The sequence below is a fragment of the Orcinus orca genome, chromosome 9 (assembly GCF_937001465.1).
Source record: "Orcinus orca chromosome 9, mOrcOrc1.1, whole genome shotgun sequence".
Classification (NCBI taxonomy): Eukaryota; Metazoa; Chordata; class Mammalia; order Artiodactyla; family Delphinidae; genus Orcinus; species Orcinus orca.
Window position 1 is genome coordinate 59924267 of NC_064567.1, and position 21786 is coordinate 59946052.

General features: G+C 40.3%; 1 long non-coding RNA gene across 1 annotated transcript; it reads left to right on the forward strand.

The window, feature by feature from the left end:
- The first annotated feature begins 853 nt into the window (after positions 1-853).
- On the forward strand, positions 854-14847 carry LOC125965404 (uncharacterized). The gene is made up of 3 exons (XR_007479239.1): positions 854-2227; positions 8148-8198; positions 12391-14847. It is a non-coding gene; the product is annotated as an uncharacterized LOC125965404 (long non-coding RNA).
- Positions 14848-21786: the final 6939 nt, after the last annotated feature.

Sequence of the window (21786 nt, forward strand, 5' to 3'; positions counted from 1 at the left end):
CTTTGAAACTAAGGTCAGTCAAAACTCTAGATTCTGAATATACGCAGGTTATGCAAGTAAAACCTGCCTGAAGGTAGCTTTGGTTTGACACACCCAATTTTAAGAAACATCATTTTGTACTGAAGACAAAGTTTGCCTTTTGATATCATTCCTCCTTTTTTTTCAACCTACACTGGCTTTCTCAGTCATGTTTGAACCTCTCTCCCTTCACCTACATGGCAAAATGCCAAAGTCCTAGATTCTACTCAAAAGGAAGATTTTACTGACTTGGAGTACAAGTTTTCTTAAAGCAATATAGATCCTCCACATTCACCCTCAGATTGTATGAAAATAGGAAAAACTGTATGAAACCAAAAATCCAGAACATGTGTCAGAAATCAGATCCCATCTTAACAAATATCATCATTAACTGAAGTCTGGATAACTAACAGGCTTCTTCCCTATGGTTAGAGCAAAGTTAATTATGCGTAGTGTGTAGAATTGTACAGACACCAAGAATACAGAAATGAATAAGAAACAACCTTCAAATTCAAGAAAACCATAGTCCTGTGGTAAAATTTGAACAGAGCCCCTCAGGAGCAACCAGTTCTGTCTGGGGCATAGAAAAGGTGGAGAAGATCTTTGACAGAATTTAGAAAGTGAATATGCATTCCCCAAGTGTAAAAAGACCAGAAGGGCATTTCAGGCAGAGAGAACAGCAGGCACAAAGGCAAAGAGGCAGAAGAGTACCTGCAATAATAGGTGTGGCACGGTTCTAGCTCAGCACAAGAATTTGAAAATGATGGGAGAAAACACATTTGGCCTGAATGATAAATTAACAGTTACCTAGATAGTTCAGTTTGTAGGTGACTGAGTTTCACAGACGTAAAGACCTCTCTATTTAAGTGATTGGTTATTTTCTTTAAACTAGCTCTTTGTTCAGCTATAGTGGTAACTGCCTTCATTCTAAAATGGCATCTTTTTTTCCTTGCCAAGAAAGGAGTCATTTCACTTTGCTTCTCTTCCCTTTTGGTTCTTTCCATTTATGTTTTGCAGGCACATGGACACACCCTTTAAGCCAGGATTTCAATGAAAAAACCTAGCCAATCCAGTTTTAACATTGTCATTGGTGGTGTTAACATGGAGACAGTCGCCTTCTTGTTGCTCAATAGGGTGAGACTTTGCAAAAGGCTTGGGCATGTACAACGTGTCTAGCTTCAGCCACCTCCTTCTCCTCCATTGCCAAAGAAGCAGAAGCCAAGGAACCATCTCCTTATTGTTCTCTTGCATAAATGGGCCGACTGCCCATTGGGGGAGGGTGGCACCTAGACATTTACGTGACCTGCTGTGGAAGGGTGGGGTTACTGTCTCAAAGTCCCTGCTCTTAAAAACTAGGGAAAGAAGGCCCTTCTAAGTAAAAGAAGAAGAAAAATAATTGACCTGTAAGCCTGCAGGCTGCTACTAATGGGAAAGAATGCTAGAGCACTTCACTGCTAGCAAGGACAGCTGAAGAAAATGCAGTCCAGGCCCATAAGAAACATGAAGATTGCCAGCCCCTCACCTTGCTGTTCAGCATCAGAAGACCACCTTGGTTTTTTTTTTTGTTTTCTTTTTTGTTTTTTTTTCACCAGACACACACAATTGAGCTCTTTTGAATCTGGCATCACAGATGTTGAGACATATTTTTGCAGAGCAGTTTATGATGACATTGATGAGCTATATTGCCTCACAGTGATCTCTCAAGGTGAGCGAAGGCAATCCAACAGATGTGGAAATTAAAGTGTTGGGAGCCCCGGCACAAGCCCCAACAGGTAGAAGCCCAAGAAAGGGAGTGACAAACCAACAAACTGTTCAAACCAACAAATGTAACTCCTGACTGGGGTGTATTTGTTTTTGAGTGAGAAAGGAAAAGTATATTTAGGGAGACAAGTTGGATAAAAATAAGCATTGAGGGAAAGATATAGGAGGCAAATCTAAATCAAACCTATCTTTAATATGCAGCCAACTCAAAGCATGAAAAAGCGTATTCTAGAAATATTACAAATATTCCTATATATTTTCTTTTCCTATAAATAGTTTCCTATTCCACTAATGAGGAAGCTGCTTCCATCCAAACTGAGAGGAAAAGATAATTTCAAAGATATTAGACATGCAGGCTAAATTCAGTCCCAGCCAAAGAAACAGCAGAAGTTCAAATTCAGACTGATATGTACCTAATGGCTGCAGGGATGACCCATATATTGCCCAGGTGGGTTTGAATGTTGCATTTCTGTCAGTGGCCTGATATCAGAGGACTTCTGTATAACCCTTTGGCTCAGAGAGGCTAAATACAAAATGTACTCTCTCTTTTTTTTTTAAATTAATTAATTTATTTATTTATTTATTTTTGTCTGCATGGGGTCTTTGTTGCTGCGCACGGGTTTTCTCTAGTTGCAGCTGGCGGGTGCTACTCTTCGTTGCGGTACACAGGCTTCTCATTGCGGTGGCTTCTCTTGTTGCGGAGCCCGGGCTCTAGGCACGCAGGCTTCAGTAGTTGTGGCTCTTGGGCTCTAGAGCAGAGGCTCAGTAGTTGTGGCGCATGGGCTTAGTTGCTCCGTGGCATGTGGGATCTTCCCAGACCAGGGCTCGAACCCATATGCCCTGCATTGGCAGGTGGATTCTTAACCACTGCACCACCAGGGAAGTCCCCAAAATGTACTCTCTTTAAAGCATTGTGTCTGTCACATTACTACCATACAAGATTCTGGGTAAAGATGTATTTTCCACCCAAAACTTTTAAATTTTTATTAAACTCCTCCAGCAAGATAACTGTTTTTAAACAAATTACTTTCAGAGGTGGTGTAAGCAAATCTGTGAGACAAAGGTTAAGATAAGATGTGCCATGTCACTTTTTTTTTGTAAGGACATTTTTAACAGCAATTTTTTTCCCTCTTTAAAATCTTGATTCAATCCTATTTGCCATCAGTGAGCTATAAAGAGGCTGCATAGCACTGGAGAGAGAACATTGACGACCTTGTCAAAAAGGAGGTCATATCTCACCATGCTAACTGCAGTAAAGAATAAATTTCAGGTTCTGGGATTCTGCTTTTCAGATCTTAGCTCATGTTGTCTCTATGGTGAATGTAGCCTACTCAAAGCCATATTCTTTTTTTAGCCTTATTAAGTTTTTCATGTGCCTGGGGCATTGGAAGCATGGTCTCAGAACCGAGGCCAACCTGAAATTGGATCTCAGCTCCCAGCTTACAAGCTGGAGACCTTGAGCTTTCCTCCGTTTTTCTGTTTGTTCAGAGCTTTTCTATCTTGATCTGTTAAAAATGACATAAGATAATTATGAAGGCAAACCGAAGAACTATGTTAAAGCAAATAGTGAATGGTAAGTGGCACCATGAGCCAATGAGTTGCTAAAAAAGAAACTTGGGCACTATCCTTGACTCGTCCCTCTCTCTCCAGTCCTGTCAATCCCTTCCTCTCCACTCTCACTCCCATCGCTTCATCCCAGGCCATTAGGCTCCCATCTCGAGTCTCACCCCCTTCCTAATGCATTCTCTGTGCTGCCACCATATTGTTCTTTCTCAACCACAAATGTGATCCTGTTGTCGCCCACTCTGACTCCTTCAGTATCACCCACTGCACTCCGGATAAAGTCAAGCAACTCATCACCTGGCTCCAGTACACCTACCTCTCCAGTCTCATCTCTGGCTCTATCATCCCTATCCCTATTCCTTCTTATCCCTCCCATAACTCTCTCTGCTCCAACCATACTGGACTATTTACAGTAGTTAATATTAGAAGTAGAATTATCTACGATTTTGTTTAAGTGCCACCTCTTCTTGGAAACCTTCCCTGACTCATCCCCTACCCCATCCAGTATATGGGTTGAAAGCCCTTCCCAAAGTCTCCCAAAGCACCCCATGCTCCCCTCAATTACAGCACATATTTCTCTGGGTAGTCTTTTTTGTCTTTGTAATCCCAACACCTAGCACAGTGCTTGGCATGTGGGATGCACTTCATGGTTGTGAATGAATAAATGAATGAACTCATACACTTAGCACAGGGTCAAATGCATAGCAAGCATTCAGTGAGTCTGCTTTCCTTTCCTTCTTTCTCGAATAAGGTCCAGAATCAAAGGGTTTCTGAAATGGTGACTGTTCTGCAGGAACTACTGTGAAGTTTTGTCCTCCTTTTATTCATCTCAAGACATAACTATCTACTTTTTATCCCTCTCCTTCCCATCTCTCTAAACACACACACACACACACACACACACACACACACACACACACACACACACACACACCACATCCCACAGAGACATCTCTTAGCATCTCAGAGAGGTCCCTTAAACCGGCTTTCCCTTCCATGGACCCTCTAGACACTGGACCCTTGGAATTCCCCAAGAGTCACTTGGGGAGCTTGTGAAAATACAGACGCCTGTGCCCCACCCTCCAGGCAAGTCTGGGGTGGATCACAGTGATTATAATTTTCAAAGCTGTCCCCACAGTAATCCAGAAGATCTGCCAAAGTTAGGAACTACTGCCCACAGGTCAAACTTATGGTTTCAGACTCTAAGAGGAAACCCCACTCAGTGTATGTCTCCGTCCCCTGGTGCCACTTGGCAGTAAGTCAGGCATGCCTGCTGCTGCCAAGAGAGGAAACAAAAAGGAAATGTGTATTTTTATTCATGTGCTTATTTATACCTTGTGTTGTTCCAAAACAGTTTGGGGTGCCCCGGGACAATAAAAAAAATAGGAAATTATGGAACCTCACAAAGTTTATATCCATCAAATGGCCAATACTTCCTAATGTAAAGAATTTGCTTCCTGTGACTTTGAACAAGATCCTTCTGCAATATCACATCTTTCTTTCCTGACATCATTCTTCACGAAGTTTTACAACTCTGGGACCATGATGCCTCCAAGGAAACTCAACAGTTTCTTGTGCTGTCAGTTTGTATGTCTATGGCAGAGAAATGGGCTTCTTAGTTCTTACTTCTTCACCTTGATGCTGCCAACTTCATTTTGCAAATGTAATTTCCACAATCCAGTAGGAAGGTCTTCACCATGCCACCCTGAACCCAGAGCCTATGACACTGACCAGGACTGACAGGATCCTGGATCCTGTCCTTGCCTCCTTCCCAAAATTCCCAAGTCCATGGGGATTTTGGATGATTTTTCTGGCAGAGTGACCAGGAATACTAGTCATACCTCTCAGTGCAGGGGCTCATTTCCTCCACTGCTGCATATTAATACCAAACCAGGGCTACATGGTGTAGATCCTAGAAAGACCTTCCTTGACTTGAAAATCCCTCTATTGCCCCATTCTGACAGTGACACCAGCAATAAGCATGACCAAATGGGAATTTCCTCAAGCACACCAGTCTTGGTGTAGCAAGACCCCAGCAACAGAAATTATATACCCATTCTTGGGCCTTCCCCCACCCTAGTTAGGTGGCCGGAGAATGCTTTCTTCTAAATCCCTCCACTCCTAGCAATCCTCCTGACCCCACACTGTGGTCTGTGGTCCCAGGGGGACATCACCGTGCAATTTCACAAATCTGCTGCAGTCAAGACCCAGCTACCAGTAGACCATGCATGAAATTCTTGGAGCAGCTTCTCCACTCCTGTCCTACGAGGCCATTTTCCCATGGCATGCCAATAGTTTCCAAACTGAAGTGGGTGTATAGGGAAATATGCTCCCCCCACAGCCATCACACCCTGCTACTAGGCCGCAAAACAGTGCTGCCTTGTGACTTACCTTTTTATTAGCCCCACTATTTTTCCAGCCCCATCTCCTGAGAACTCTGGCCCTGGTCCAAAGGGGGAGGGATCAGATGCAATGAGGGTACCAACTTCCTTTGATGCCCTTATTTTAGAAATTCCTTCTCAGGATGAGTTATTTCCTCATTTAGTAACTGCTTCCTACTGGAGCAGGCCTTGAGGGTGATACTTAGCCCCTAGGGCTTTAAGGCTTGGAAGCTGAGGATCAGCTGAGTAGCTCTGTCCAGTCATTTCTCCTCCTCACTAGGCATTTTTTTTTTTTTTTTTTGGATGTTAGGAATACTACTCATGGGAGGTTATGTCTGAATTTGTGGTAGGCATGTATAGCTTAGGTCCTCATCCTACAATTTCTTTCATTCTGCTCCTTACCCCAACGTGTTAATAGAAAAATAAACATTCATTCATTCATTCATCCATTCAACAAACATTCACTGAGAAGCTCGTATGTGCCAGGCACTGTTGTAGGTGCTTGATCTATTCAGTGAGCAAAATAGGTTAAAAAACTTTGCCCTCTAGGAGCTTCATCCTAGTGAGACAAACAATAAACAAACAAAATGCAAAAGTAAATTATATAGTAGGTAAGAATACACACTGTAGAATTCATAGAACTGGGTAAGGGGCATCAGGAGCGAGGGAATAGGATGGAACTGGGGAGCTGGGTGCAATTTAAATAGAATGGTCAGGGTACAGCTCACTGGAACCAGGTGAGAGAATAATATGAATGGAACAAAGTGAAAGAGACAATAGCAACCAGATTACGCAGAGTCTTGGAGGCCATTGACAGGCCTAGGATATTGTTTTTTACAAAATACATTCTCATACATTTAATATTTTCAACCTTGTAAAATAAGTTCCATAGTAAAAATAATAGAGACTTACAGATCATTCAAAACTCATTTTTAGCCAATACTGTCCATATATGTTTCCATGAAAATTGTATCAGCATATAAATAATGCTGATAGGTATGATTTGATTTTCATCTCTTTTCCCTTTCCACCCCTTCTTCAAGGCCCTGAATAATCCACCCATAGAACATCCACCCATGTTGCTGAGGTTTCACTACAATTCTGGGGTCATGCAGAGATGAAATTTCATGGGGGGAAAGTTTGATCATTTAAAAAATCAGCTTTTCCATGTGTAGCCTTTTAGTTTGCTACAGAAGAATAATCCCTCCAGGGAAACAGGAAGCCCAAACTAGGAGCAGCCGTTAAAAACACTTGACAACTTGTAGAAACCAAGGAGCTATAAAGCCAGAGCCCACAGCCAATCCTTCAGCAAATCTCATCAGCATTTCTCTCAAATATATCCCCGATCTAAATGCTTCACCCCCCACCACCCGCCCAACACTGCCACTCAGTCCTTCAATCCTCACCTTGACTACAACGGCTCCTAAGTGGTATCTTACCATGCTGACCTCATTCCCTCCCTCCTGGAGAGGAGGAAACTAGATGAGCATGGTGCTAGAGAAGATTGGCAGAACCAGCTGGTCTTTGGATGGCCCTTGAAAGCCACATGAGGAGTTTGGATTTTTTTCTGAGTGAGATGGGAAACCACTCAGAAAACTGGAAATTGTGGAGTTGTGATCTGGGGAATAACGTGATTCGATTTAAGTTTCTTTTAAAAAGCACTCTGGTTGCTGCTTGGGGAATTGACTGCAGGAGGAGCCGAAGCAGGGACACCAGACAGGAGGCTGCTATAGCAGAAGAAGTGAAGTAAGACCTTGAGGCTCTCTTGTTTTTCCTTGAAAACGCCAATCTCCTTCCTACCCCTTTGCTCTTCCTGTACCCTTGGTCTTGAATACTGTTTCCCAGATCATCAAATACCTCATTTCTCTCCATTTATTCCTGCCTTAACTTAGATGTCACCTCCACAGAGGCTTTCACTGACCACTGTATCAAAGACAACTTCCATCTCTGCTGATCATTCTCCATCCTCTCACCTTTTTTCCTCCTACTATTTATTATTACCTAATATTTTACACAGTATATTCTTTGGTTGTTGTTTAGTCTTCTCTCTTCCACAAGAGTTTACATTCTATGGGAGCAGGGACCTTGTCTCTCTTCTTTGCCTGGCACAAATAAAAGTAAGTGAGACTCAATAAATATTTGCTGCATGCATGGGTGGATGGATAGATGAATACATTTATCTGTTTATAGCATGGTCTGAAACAAGTTAAGTGAGACCAAGTTCTATTTCTTAGAAAACACTTATATTTCCAGAAAAAGGAAATAATGTGTAAAAAGCGCCAAAGATTGCTGGTGTATGATAATTATTCATTTTTATTGAGGGTTCACTGTATTCTAGGCAGTACTATGAGTTTTACTTAGTTTGTCTGATTTAATCTTTCAGCAGCCTTAAGAAGTAATAGATTTTATTATCCTGATTTTTAGATGAGGAAACTGAAACTTGGATACCTACCCATTATGGACTCAGGAACACTTGTAAGTTCATTGCCTTCCAATTCTGAGAAGCCCTTGAAAGGTGGCTTTAGCCTTGAAAAAGAAAAGTTGCTGATAGGCTTGTTTAAAATCCGAGAAGTTGTTACAGTTTTAAAGCCTAAATTGGACCTGGTGTCAGCTGATCCGACAACCTTCCCTTTTTTTAATCCCGGGTAATCCGGTAATCTCCCAGTGATGAGCAGAGCATGTACACTCCATTAATACTGGGTACAATTAGATGCCACTGCCTCAGCCTCAGGTGCCCAGCAGGAAGCCATAATTGACAATACAGATCTGAGTGGGGCAGCATGGTCACAGGCTGGTCACCTCTCCTGTCCGTCTTCCTCATGGAACTTGCTGCACTGATTTACTGCTCACCTCTTCTTTGACCAGTGACTAATGCCCTGGACTGGACGTTCCTAGGTGCAATTCTGTTCCTAACCCAGGTGATTGCTGAGGTGAGTTATAAACACCCCACTGAATCTCACCTGAAAATTTACACAGAATTCCCTCTCTATTCTTCACTCCACGATGGGCTAATACCCCCCAAATGTGTGAAGCTCCTCATAGGAAAGACGTGTGTAGAGTCAAAGTTAATACTGTGAGTCTCAAATTCAGCATTTAAAAAGGCACTGGGAGAAGTAAATATTTGTAGCTCTACTGCATCCTTAACAATGTAGTCATAATATGATCAATTTTATTTTCATCAAAAATTGTTTCTTTTGTTTCTAATCACAGAGACAGGAAAGATCCCCTTCCTGAAAGTATTGGCTATGTATAATTTAGTTATAATTTTAGGTTATTCACAATTGGAATTTGATGTTTATATTTACCCCTTTGAGTATTAATGAGATCGTTTATATTTCTGTCTAGTATCCTAATAACATTAGCATGTCTTCCCCCACCCCACCTTGTATGAATTAGAGACCAGCTGATTCACCTCTTCCCACCTTTAGGGCTTTTCTAAAGATTTTATCGTAAAGGAGTTACCTTTTATAAAGATTTGGCATCCTTTTTTTCTTTCTTTGTTTCTTTTTTTTTGCTCCCCTTTCATTAGGAAAACAGCAATGGATTCTTTTCAGAGATACACATTGATTTGTAGGAAGGCAGTCTAAGAAGCAATTTGTTCAAGAGCAGAGATTGTCATCTGTACAGAAAATTATACCAAGATCTCTTTCCAGGGTAAATTAGGGAGATATGTGGGTCTTATCCTGCACATCTAATGGGTACAAATCTTTCTTTTACTTCAGGGCCTGAGGCTGTTTACAAATAAACACAGACCAAGGTGATATTCTGCCCAAGATAGCACTATGATGGGAGCTACAGAGTCTTTTGGTTAATGACCTATTTGAAAAAATACACCACCACACATACACTTGATTCAGGGACAGAATGCAGTGCCATGTTGGGTGGCCCAGTACTGAGTACTATGATGAAAGCCCTTCACAATGGTTTCCAAAGAATGGGAACCAGAAACACTAAAGTCCTACTTTCACAGAGCTATAAGAGAAGGGAGTACTAGCAATGAGCCCCAGTGGAAACAGGCTGCCCTGGCTCCATGGCCCTAACTAAGCACAGCCCTGGGAACCATTAGAGAGGGGCTCTGGCAGATCTCAACTGACACATGAGTGAATGGCAGGAGGCAAGGGAAGGAAACTGGGGCCTACCCCAAGTCAGACTTCAGCGATGCAAGGCCATTACACACACACACACACACACACACACATACACACCATTAACTGTCTTTAGGAAGGCACAGTTCACATTTTAATGATAAGCAAATATCATAACAGTAAATTGTCTCCTCTTCTCATAGAGATGGAAAAGATGTAAGCTCTTTAAAAGGAACAAAGGAGGTAGAGACCTGAACTCCCAGGTCTGAAGGTGCTCTGTGAATGACTGGTTGAGGGACACAATCAGCTTTTGATTTCACTGTATTTGTTGTGCTTCAAGGAGCTCTGAGCATGTTACTTAGCATACCTCTGCAGGGAAGGGAAGGTATATCAGTAAAGGGCCAAGGTGGAAGGTTGAAGTACAATTCTAAGTTAGTCAATTTTCTTCCTTAAAATGACTCCCTCTCCCCACATCCAGCATCAGTAATTCTGGGTCCTCTCCCACAACTCTGTCAGGCTCAGTCAACCCCAGCTTCATCAACTTTTCCCTTCGCATCGGTGGTTTCCAATTCATTGGTGCTCCCCCCGTGAATGTTCTTATGGCTGGATCTTTCCTATAATCCAATAGGAGCTAGAATGTCACCTTTTAAGAGAGAACCTCCCTGACCACACTGTCTAAAAATTACTTTTTTATTCTGTAAATACCTTTTTATTTCCCTCATTGCCCTTTTCCTGACCTGAAATTCTTTTTTAGATGTTTAATGCCTCTCTCCCCCTTTGAACATAAGCACTTTCATACGAGGGCCCATTTCTTCTTTATCACCATCCTCCGCTCAACTCAGTAACTGTCATGTAGAAAATATTCAATAAATATTTACCGAAGGAATGAAAAGACTTAACTGAAGTCTCACCTTTTCCATTTCAGTCCACAGTGGTCCTTTCCCTTTGCTGGGAAATAAAGCTCTTGAAATGAGTTCTGCATCCACATCGTGCAGTACTTCATTATAGGGTCTTGATGGTACATCGGTCATGTCATCTTACCTCATTTATATGCTATTGGAATTAAGGATCAGATTTTCTACTCTTCTTTTTTCCCAAACCTCCCCCACCCCCAGCATAGATCTAGATTCACTTGTCTTGAAGCCTGTGTAACAGAAATGTTAGCTCTGGGGAGAACAGTCCTTTCCCCAGAGTGGTCCTTCTCCCATAAAGCCCTCTAGAGAGCTGCAGACCTAATGCTCAGATACTGCTCTAAGAACATGATGTGAAACCCCAGGCCTTGGATTCAGAGTGTCAGGAGCAAGCTATCACCTTCAGGAGAATGGGTTTGCTTGTGGAAGTCTTGAACTTCTTATAAACATTGCTCATTTCAGGCATACTGTGAAAAAGCTAAACAGCTCTAAGAGCTGATTGTAAATTATTGCAGATTTCCTCCTGTTGCTTTCAGATTATTTGTTTAAAAGGGTCTGGTAAATACCAGGTCTTTATTATGATGACAAATGTCCTGCCAAAAGAAGAGGGAAAAAAGCTCTTTCAAAATTATTCTACACAGAAATACAGGTGGCTCTGCCCAGCAGAGCAGACTCCCCCCACCCCCAGGCAGCCTGGCACTTCTAAGCCTTGGAAAGAGCTCTTTTTAAGATTAGGACTTGCTTTCAAAATTGCTTTGACTAAGAAGCCAATGCCTGTTGTTTTGCTGACATTTGCTCTGCGTTGTCAATCTTTGGTTGACAAAGCAAAATGACCCCAAAATCCAGAATCCAAATGAATAATTCAAGCATTAAACTTTAGAATATATGTTTGATTCTTCAAGATAGGGGGTCCCACCACCTGTCAGATGCTTTGGACGGGATAAGGCAGAAAGAAGAAGGCAGTGTACAAAATGCAAAAAAAAAAAAAAAAAATCATTTAGTTGAGCATCAACTCCAGATTTCCAATTTAGCCAAAATGGGAATTCAGAGACCTGGCTCAATTTTAACTAGAGAAAAAAATGGCAAAAGGAAAGGAAAGAAGCATTCGTTTTTCATCAGAGCCTTAATCATGCAAGATATCCTAAAATCCCAGTTCTAGTGAACTAATATTTTCAAGACTTTATTTGTGGTGTGCTCTCTAGATAGCATCACACACATACACATGCAAACATACCACCACCACCGCATGTGTCAGAAATCAAATTAATATCTCACTCTGTCAGTAACTCTGATCAATTCCTAAACTACTTTTGCTCTGGAGATTCCCTCAAGGAATCTAAGTTGAGCTTAACTTTGAAAACATTAACGCGGTCTCATACCCCTATGAAAAAAGCTTTATACTGAGTGAATATATAATAAAAATGAAGTAATGAAAAAAATAATTGTGCTGTTTTTGAGCACTGCTGTGAACTGAATTGTATCCCCTTGAAATCCATATGTTGAATCCCTAACTGCCAGTGTGACTGTATTTGGAGACAGGGCCTATAAGGAGGCTATTAAGGTTAAATAAGGCCATAGAGTGGGACCTTAGTCCAATAGATCTGGTATACTTATAAGAACTAGCATTCATTTAAGAGATATCAGAGAACTCTCTTCTCTCCACATACACAGAGGAAAGGCCACACGAGAACTCAGTCAGAAGGCAGGCACCTGCAAGGCAAGAAGAGAGGCTTCACCAGAAACCAACCCTGACAGCACATTGATTTTGGACTTCTAACCTTCCAGAACTGTGAGAAAATAAATTTCTGTTATGTCACCTAGTCAGTGGTATTCTGTATGGCAGCCCAAGCAAACTAAGACAGGCACTCTTTCTTGCTTAGTGATTTCCAAGTATTTCATATGCATTGTCTCTTTTAATCTTCATAATAAACCCTGTGAGTTAGGCACTATTATTATCCTCATTCTAAACATGAGGAAACTGAGACATAGAAGGGTTATGTAACTTGCCCAGAGTCACACACTGTGTCAGACCTCTCTGACTCCAGATTGTATTAGAATAAGTAAATGAAAATAAATATCTTTAAGATATATCAAGGCTTAAAATTTTAAATATTATGGCTCACATGTGTCATTTATTCCTTCCATTGATATTCTTGGATTTCTGTCAGTTGTGCTAAATTGAACTTAACTTGCGTTAATAATCCCAACCTAAATTAACCAACGTAATGAGCTCATAATGCTCACATTTAATCAATACCCACTAGGGAACAGTTATATTATCATTTTTCTCACACTGTTTTGCCTTTAGGGGTGGTATAATCTGTTATTGAGTATAAAGTAGTAGGTGGATTTAAATCTTTTTATTAAGCAATGCTGTCAAGTACTACAGTTATAGCTGCAAATCTTGACTCATCTGGTGGGAAATGTGCTCTGGATTCTAAGTCTGTTCTTCTTTAGTGCGTATAATTTAATGGGAGGAACAAGACGATCACAAAAAATGTCTTGAAATATCTATTTTTATTTAGTGTACCATTTATTTTCCAAGAATACGAATGAGTTATATAGTTTTCATACATGGAGAACCCATGGAAAATAGGAACTTTGAGAATGTAATCTATTGGCAGGACACCAGAATGGTGATATACCCAGACTTGGAGCTATGCAAATATTGGCTCCATTTATAGTATTACTACTTACAACTAGTGTAGCCCAGACAAGTTACTTAACCCCTCTCTACCTCAGTTTCATCATGTATAAAGTGCAACTAATATATCAACTTCCAAAGGTGAATATAAAAATTAAATGAAATGATGTTTATAGAGAGCTCAGCATTCTGCCTAGCAAATATTAATACTACATGTTCAATAAATGCTAGCCGTAGTCATTGACATCTGAATCAGGTGGGGTTTTCTCCCACAATTTATTTATGTAGTCATTCAGCATCCTGGAAAAACTCCTGTTTGGCTCATGGGTATAATCAAAACAGATCCTGTGGGTACATTCAAGGTACTTTCAAGCCATCAGAAGATATAATATGAGAAGTGGGGGGGGGGGCAGGGGGAAACAGAGCTAGAAGTAGGAAAAAAAACATTTTTCAAGATGAAGAACTGTTATTTTCTAGCTCCCAAGAGACTTTCCAACAATAAACAGCAAAAAGTAGGAGATGATTACACTTTACACAAGAGACAGCTATTTATAAAGGAGTTTTAAATGATACACAACAAACACTATTGGGTCCACCAACACAATAGACAGGGGTGCAAGCTGGTCTGTAGTTAATGCAGATGCCTTAGGAAATACCACAGAAAGTCACTAGAATGAGCTTGAACCCCAGTTACATAGACCCAGGCGTTAGACTAGCACCAGCTAAAGGCCTGGGAAGCCCCAGGCTTAACTAACAGAAATTGGTCAAGTAGCAAACACATGTAAGCCGTGACCCTCAGCGTGGCTGCTGTTGTCCAAAAGACCCCAGGTTGCCCTGACATCAAATCATCACCCCGGTGACCCCAGTGGGAGAGGACAGACTGGTGAAAGGCTTCGAAGGATAAGGTTAGAAAAGCCTAGCTTTGACTTAGGTTATGTGGCAATGACAGTTAACTAATCCCCAAAATCTGTTTCCCCTTCATGGTCTGGAGTTGTGGCAACATAGGTTGTGCAGCCAGGAAGATAATTTCTTAGCCAGAAAGATAATTGCATCTTGGCAATGCGATGTAGCTGAGTTCTAGCTAATGGGGGGTGGGGGGGTTGGGTATGAGTAGAAGTGATGTGTGCTACTTCTAGGCCCTCTCGTAAAACCTCCCACACTTGCCCTATTCTCCTCCAGCCACCAGACCAAAAAAACCACTATGATGACCTTGGAAACTAAATGCTAAAGATTGCAGAAACTCCAGATATCAATACCTGGGTCCCTGAATGATGAGGAACACCCCCTCCTCCCCACTCCCCATTTGCCTTAAACAACTCAGGACATTTTATGGGCAAGAAACAAACTTCCATTGTGTGTGAACCCTTACACATTTTAGTGCCTGCTTGTTATAGCAGCTAGCGTTATCCTAACTAGCACAAGTTATAAATATTTGGCATGTGAATATTGCTAGATAGAGAGAGCACAGGAATTTAAACACTTTTTCTGTTCTGTGTTCTGTTTTCTTTTTCTATTCTGATCTTTGCCTTCAACTCCTCAAAGCCATAATTAGCATTAGAATATTGCCACTTTATTGAAATATAGTGGGAATGAGTAAAATGATACCTGACCTACCACTCTGAGCTCCGTGGGGTAAAAAGTATAGTAAATTAAGTATAGTATATACACAATCAGGTTTTAAGGTACCTATTAAACACAAATCGAGTAGAAATCAAGTTATGTAAAACTTAAAGTTATCTAAATCCCAAGCCACCCCATTATGTACATAAGCGAGTGTGAACAGCATTATCTTGTATATTAAACAGGTAAAATTAGGTTTAACTCCTCCTTGAGTTGCCTTAATAACTAAGAAGAGTCAGTAACTATGCAAAAACAATCTCTTTCATAGAAATGTAAACCTTTGGGTTTGGTGTTAGACATATGTAAATCTGTATAATCTTTCTGTCAAAGGTAGTGGCAACCTAACGGTGTTTCTGTGGTTGTTAGTCAGAGATGGCAGTCACTAATGGTGTCTCTAGCCTTTTGTGCTGATTTTAAAGACTAGAAGTATATTTTGAGCATATTTCTAACTAATTTGATTTTATAGTAGTATCTGTTAAAGGTGATCTTACATTATGTTTGATCCAAGTTTCATAAAGGAAGACAAACACATGGTAGCTTAAAGTTAGGCTGAAGTTAGCCAAAACTGGAAGATGAATTATTCGTCACCTGATGATCTGAACTTAGGAAAATCCCCAATCCTAGAACTTTAGCTAAGTTTAGCACCAAGTTATTCAAGATGTATCCCTTCATGCCTATAGTTTCTTTACACTGCCATGATTCGTTCATTCACAAGTACTTACTGTGCCCCTGAACTTGAAGCTGGGGATTCAAGATGCCAAAGATACAGTCTTTGTCCTCACAGAGACACAGTCTAATAGAGAAGACAGTCATATAAATATGTGACCATAAGGCACAGCAATATATCTAATACAGCTGTGCACAGTGTCTAAATGCATCCCAAGCTCCATCATTGGATCATAGAGTATTATGGGATAGGAGCTAAGGGGAAATGTTGTATATTTTGCCATCTGTGCTGCAAATTTAATCTGAGGCTCTAAGGTTGATGAGTTCACCTCAACTGCCCATTGTTCTGTTTCAACCTGGCCAGCCAGCATAACACTATGGCCCTTTCTTATGATCTAGAAATTTTAGATGCTCAAGTGAAGAGGCTGCCATCTTGAACTGGCCAAAATTCATGTCATTCTCAGAAGTGAAAAGTCTTATTTACATGATTTCTGGCCTTTGATCCATCACTCTACCAAAGTATTAAAAGCCCAATGTCCCCTCCTGTTTTTCTTTTACATATTCATACTTGGGCCAGAAAATATTAGTGAGAATATAGAGGCACTGAAGTAAGTGGTAGCCATCTGGCCTGGCCAACTTCTAAAAAACAAACAATTCCTGTAGAAGATAAGGCCTTCTTTGGATGACACCTGTGCCCCAGGGAAATTGACATATTATTATGAGCAAGAGAAAAAAGTCATTCCACCACATGGGAGTAATTGTTAGCAGACAAGAGATCATGTAATACACAGCAGTTGTGGACTTTAAGTGCAAGATTCCAGACCATGATATAAGCCCAGTTGTCTGTCCAAGGTTAATGGGGTAATGTCCTTGCTTACTTCAGCTCAGAGCTTCATTTACTTTGTAAACTCTGAGTATAGGTTCTGTCTTTTGTCTATAGGAGTCAGGATTTAGTGTTCTGAAGGGGACCAAAGGATTTAATGTTTAATGGAGTGTTTGTCCCTCTTTTCAACAGGCTACAAACACATCTCCCTTTCGAACACACCCTCTGAAAAGAGACCCGGAGAGGTGAGAGTCTTTGCTGACAGATATAATAAATTCTTACTTTGTTTAGAGAGATTTGTCAGGCATTGTGTTATGAGACTACCTGGCCTGCCTGCAGCTGTGCTCACTACTACTGAAGCATAAGGTTTAAATCATCAAGTTCCATGAGGCCAGTAAGTGCTGCATAGTATTTTTCATTGAGGCTCTCTCTATTCTGTACAAGCTGCCAAAATGGCTGCCAGTTTTTTAAGAAAAGCCATTCAAATGAGTTTGGCCTTGTGGGGTGGGGATGAGGGGGGATCCATCATGTATCAAGGCAGTGAATTGATTGACTCCAGTTTTACTTTTCAACCAAATGTTTTGGCAGCCTGCAGAAGAAGGTCAGACAAGCTGTCCTGGTTGAATGCTATTGTCATCAGAGTGAAGGAGGCTAGTTTCAATGGCTGCAGTGCCATGTTCAACATCTGTTTGCTTGGGAGCAAAATGATTATCATCAGAGAGCAGCAAAGTTCAACTGCGAATTTGGTATGATATTTACAAAATATCCCTTGCTCTATGAACATACTGACTGAGATGACAGTGGAGCTCCAGGATAAGTCCTTGAGAGAAGCAGCTTCAGAGAACCAGGTGTACCAACAGATTGCCCACTGCCCTGCAATTCAGAATTGGCCCATGTCCACCTTCTCAGGTCAGTGCCATTTTTGTTTGCTGGTAAAGACGTCCTTTTAACCGCAGTTCAAAAATGCTAAGTCAGCATCCCAAAGTGGTGGGAAGGCTTTACCTATTTTACACTCACTGAAAACATTTCCAGTACTGGGCATAGTCACACTGAAGAAAGGTAACCAAAAGTTAGAGAACCTGAGGAACCAGGAGAGCAGGTCTGATGCTGGACCTTTGTGCCTCAAACATTGAGGCTGCCATTGGTACTGGTTACCATCTACAGAGAAACATTTCCAGAGTTTGATATTCTAAGGTAATGTGTTAAAGTATTTCCTTATGCCATATTCTCACCCCAAGAAAGCTCAGAAGCTAGTCAGGGACACAGACCTGTGTACAAATGACTTCATCACTGTATGATAAAGGTTAGTAATACAACCTGGGAATGGTGAACTTGTTTGGGGACCCTTCTATTTTGGATGCACATCACTGAGGCTCTGTCTAAACAGTCGAAAACTCAGGATCAATAATTGGTCAATCCATCATAAAATTGGATTGCGATGATGGTTGCACAAATCTATAACCCTACTTTTAAAACATAATTGTACACTCGCAATGGAAGAATTTTACAGTATGTAAAATTGCCCCAGTAAACATTAATAATTATGTTTACAATAAACAATATTGTTAAATAAACAATAAATAGCCAATCTGTTATTTTCAGATATTTTGACAACTAGTTTGTGGGGTTTTTTTCATATATTACCCCTTTTATTTAAAAAAATTTTTTTAACATCTTTATTGGACTATAATTGCTTTACAATGGTGTGTTAGTATCTGCTGTATGATAAAGTGAATCAGCTATACATATAAATATATCCCCATATCTCCTCCCTCTTGCATCTCCCTCCCATCCTCCCTCTCCCACCCCTCTAGGTGGACACAAAGCACTGAGCTGATCTCCCTGTGCTATGCGGCTGCTTCCCACTAGCTATCTATTTTACATTTGGCAGTGTATATACGTCCATGCCACTCTCTCACTTCGTCCCAGCTTACCCTTGCCCCTCCCTGTGTCCTCAAGTCCATTCTCTAAGTCTGCGTCTTTATTCCTGTCGTGCCCCTAGGTTCTTCAGAACAATTTTTTTTTTTTTTAGATTCCATATATATGTGTTAGCATACGGTATTTGTTTTTCTCTTTCTGACTTACTTCACTCTGTATGACAGACTCTAGGTCCACCCACCTCACTACAAATAACTCAATTTTGTTTCTTTTTATGGCTGAGTAATATTCCATTGTATTTATGTGCCACATCTTCTTTATCCATTCATCTGTCGATGAACACTTAGGTTGCTTCCATGTCCTGGCTATTGTAAATAGTGCTGTAATGAACATTGTGATACATGTCTCTTTTTGAATTATGGTTTTCTCAGGGTATATGCCCAGTAGTGGGATTGCTGGGTCATATGGTAGTTCTATTTCTACTTTTTTTAGGAAGCTCCATACTGTTCTCCATAGTGGCTGTATCAGTTTACATTCCCACCAACAGTCTATGAGGATTCCCTTTTCTCCACACCCTCTCCAGCATTTATTGTGTGTAGATTTTTTGATGATGGCCATTCTGACCAGGGTGAGGTGATACCTCATTGTAGTTTTGACTTGCATTTCTCTAATGATTAGTGATGTTGAGCATCCTTTCATGTGTTTGTTGGCAATCTGTATATCTTGTTTGGAGAAATGTCTATTTAGGTCTTCTGCCCATTTTTGGATTGGGTTTTTTTGGGAGGGGGTTTGGGGGGCTTTTTTGTTTTTTATTTTTGGCTGCGTTGGGTCTCCGTTGCTGTGCATGGGCTTTCTCTAGTTGCAGTGAGCCAGGGCTACTCTTCGTTGTGGTGCATGGGCTTCTCATTGTGGTGGCTTCTCTTGTTGTGGAGCACAGGCTCTAGGCACATGGGCTTCAGTAGTTGTGACAGGTGGGCTCAGTAATAGTGGCGCATGGGCTTAGCTGCTCTGTGGCATGTGAGATCTTCCCGGACCAGGGCTCGAACCCCTGCATTGGCAGGTGGATTCTTAACCACTGTGCCACCAGGGAAGTCCTGTTTGTTTTTTTAATATCAAGCTGCATGAGCTGCTTGTATATTTTGGAGATTAATCCTTTGTCAGTTGCTTCATTTGCAAATATTTTCACCCATTCTGAGGGTTGTCTTTTCGTCTTGTTTATGGTTTCCTTTGCTGTGCAAAAGCTTTTTAGTTTCATTAGGTCCCATTTCTTTATTTTTGTTTTTATTTCCATTTTTCTAGGAGGTGGGTCAAAAAGGATCTTGCTGTGATGTATGTCATAGAGTGTTCTGCCTACGTTTTTCCTCTAAGAGTTTTATAGTCTCTGACCTTACATTTAGGTCTTTAATCCATTTTGAGTTTATTTTTTTGTATGGTGTTACGGAGTGTTCTAATTTCGTTCTTTTACATGTAGCTCTCCAGTTTTCCCAGCACCACTTATTGAAGAGGCTGTCTTTTCTCCATTGTATTCTTTCCTCCTTTATCAAAGATAAGGTGACATATGTATGTGGGTTTATCTCTGGGCTTTCTATCCTATTCCATTGATCTATATTTCTGTTTTTGTGCCAGTACCATACTGTCTTGATTACTGTAGCTTTGTAGTATAGTCTAAAGTCAGGGATCCTTATTCCTCCAGCTCCATTTTTCTTTCTCAAGATTGCTTTGGCTGTTCGGGGTCTTTTGTGTTTCCATACAAATTGTGAAAATTTTTGCTCTAGTTATGTGAAAAATGCCATTGGGAGTTTGATAAGGATTGCATTGAATCTGTAGATTGCTTTGGGTAGTAGAGTCATTTTCACAACGTTGATTCTTCCAATCCAAGAACATGGTATCTCTCTCCATCTGTTTGTATCATCTTTGATTTCTTTCATCAGTGTCCTATAGTTTTCTGCATGCAGGTCTTTTGTCTCCTTAGGTAGGTTTATTCCGAGGTATTTTATTCTTTTTGTTGCAATGGTAAATGGGGGTGTTTCCTTAATTTCTCTTTCAGATTTTTCATCATTAGTGTATAGGAATGCAAGGGATTTCTGTACATTAATTTTTTATCCTGCTGCTTTACCAAATTCATTGATTAGCTCTGGTAATTTTCTGGTAGCATCTTCAGGATTCTCTATGTATAGTATCATGTCATCTGCAAACAGTGACAGTTTTACTTCTTCTTTTCCAGCTTGGATTCCTTTTATTTCTTTTTCTTCTCTGATTGCTGTAGCTAAAACTTCCAAAACTATATTGAATAATAGTGGTGAGAGTGGGCAGCCTTGTCTTGTTCCTGATCTTAGCGGAAATGGTTTCAGTTTTTCCCCATTGAGGACAGTGTTGGCTGTGGGTTTGTCATATATGGCCTTTATTATGTTAACTTCCCTCTATGCCGACTTTCTGGAGGGTTTTTATCATAAATGGGTGTTGAGTTTTTTGACAACTAGTTTGAATTAACTTCATTCCCAGCCCAAGCAGCCTTGAAGAAATATGGTATTAATATGGCCCCTAAATGCCCCAATTTGTCATAAGAAATTATTTGTCACAATCTGACCTGGTTTATGTACAACTAACCATTTTTAAATCAAGATGAACATTTGTTTTCTCATATCTCCAACTATACAGAGAATATCTTTTAGATCTAGGCAGCATAAATAAAAACAAGTATTTCAGTCATTGAGAAAGAATGAAAATAAGAATAATCTCACAATTGATCACAGAAAGTCCATCCCTTTAAGTATAATTATTCAATATTCTGATAAAAGTCTATACATAAATTTCCCTTAGAGAAAGATAGTACTTAATTTTTTAAATTGAAATCTCAATAAGCAATATGGCCTATTTCCCTAGGGCTAGATGCCTTACATAGAGGGGAAAAAAGTGCTCATCCATTTCAGCATAACTACTAAACTTTTGGCTGAAAGAGAAATATCCTTCTTTCTTTAATGTAACTTCTGTTTTCACTGGTTTGAAATAATGACCATAAAGTTTTAAACAGCGGGAAACCTTACAAAAGCCAATTATCATGCATTCAAGCTCTATGATCCTTGCCAGTTTATCTAAAACTAGTTCAGACCCCAAAGTAACTTCCCATAGAAAAAAGTTGCTTTTCTCATGGTCTAAGAAATCAATCAACTCTCAAATACTATTTAATCTGTAATATAAGGAGACCACTATATCTCTAGGGGATTCATGGGAGGCAAATGGCGAACATCTAGAACCCTCCATTTGCATCTAATTACCCTTTTTATTATAATACAAGTTTGAGTGAAATGCTATTAGGTTTGAAATTACAAAATCATTTATTTCTACTATTTTCTGTTTTTCATTCATATAGGAATTAATTTTATGCAAAATGGCCTCACAATTATTATAAGGGGTAGAGGGATAACTGCTAATTTTC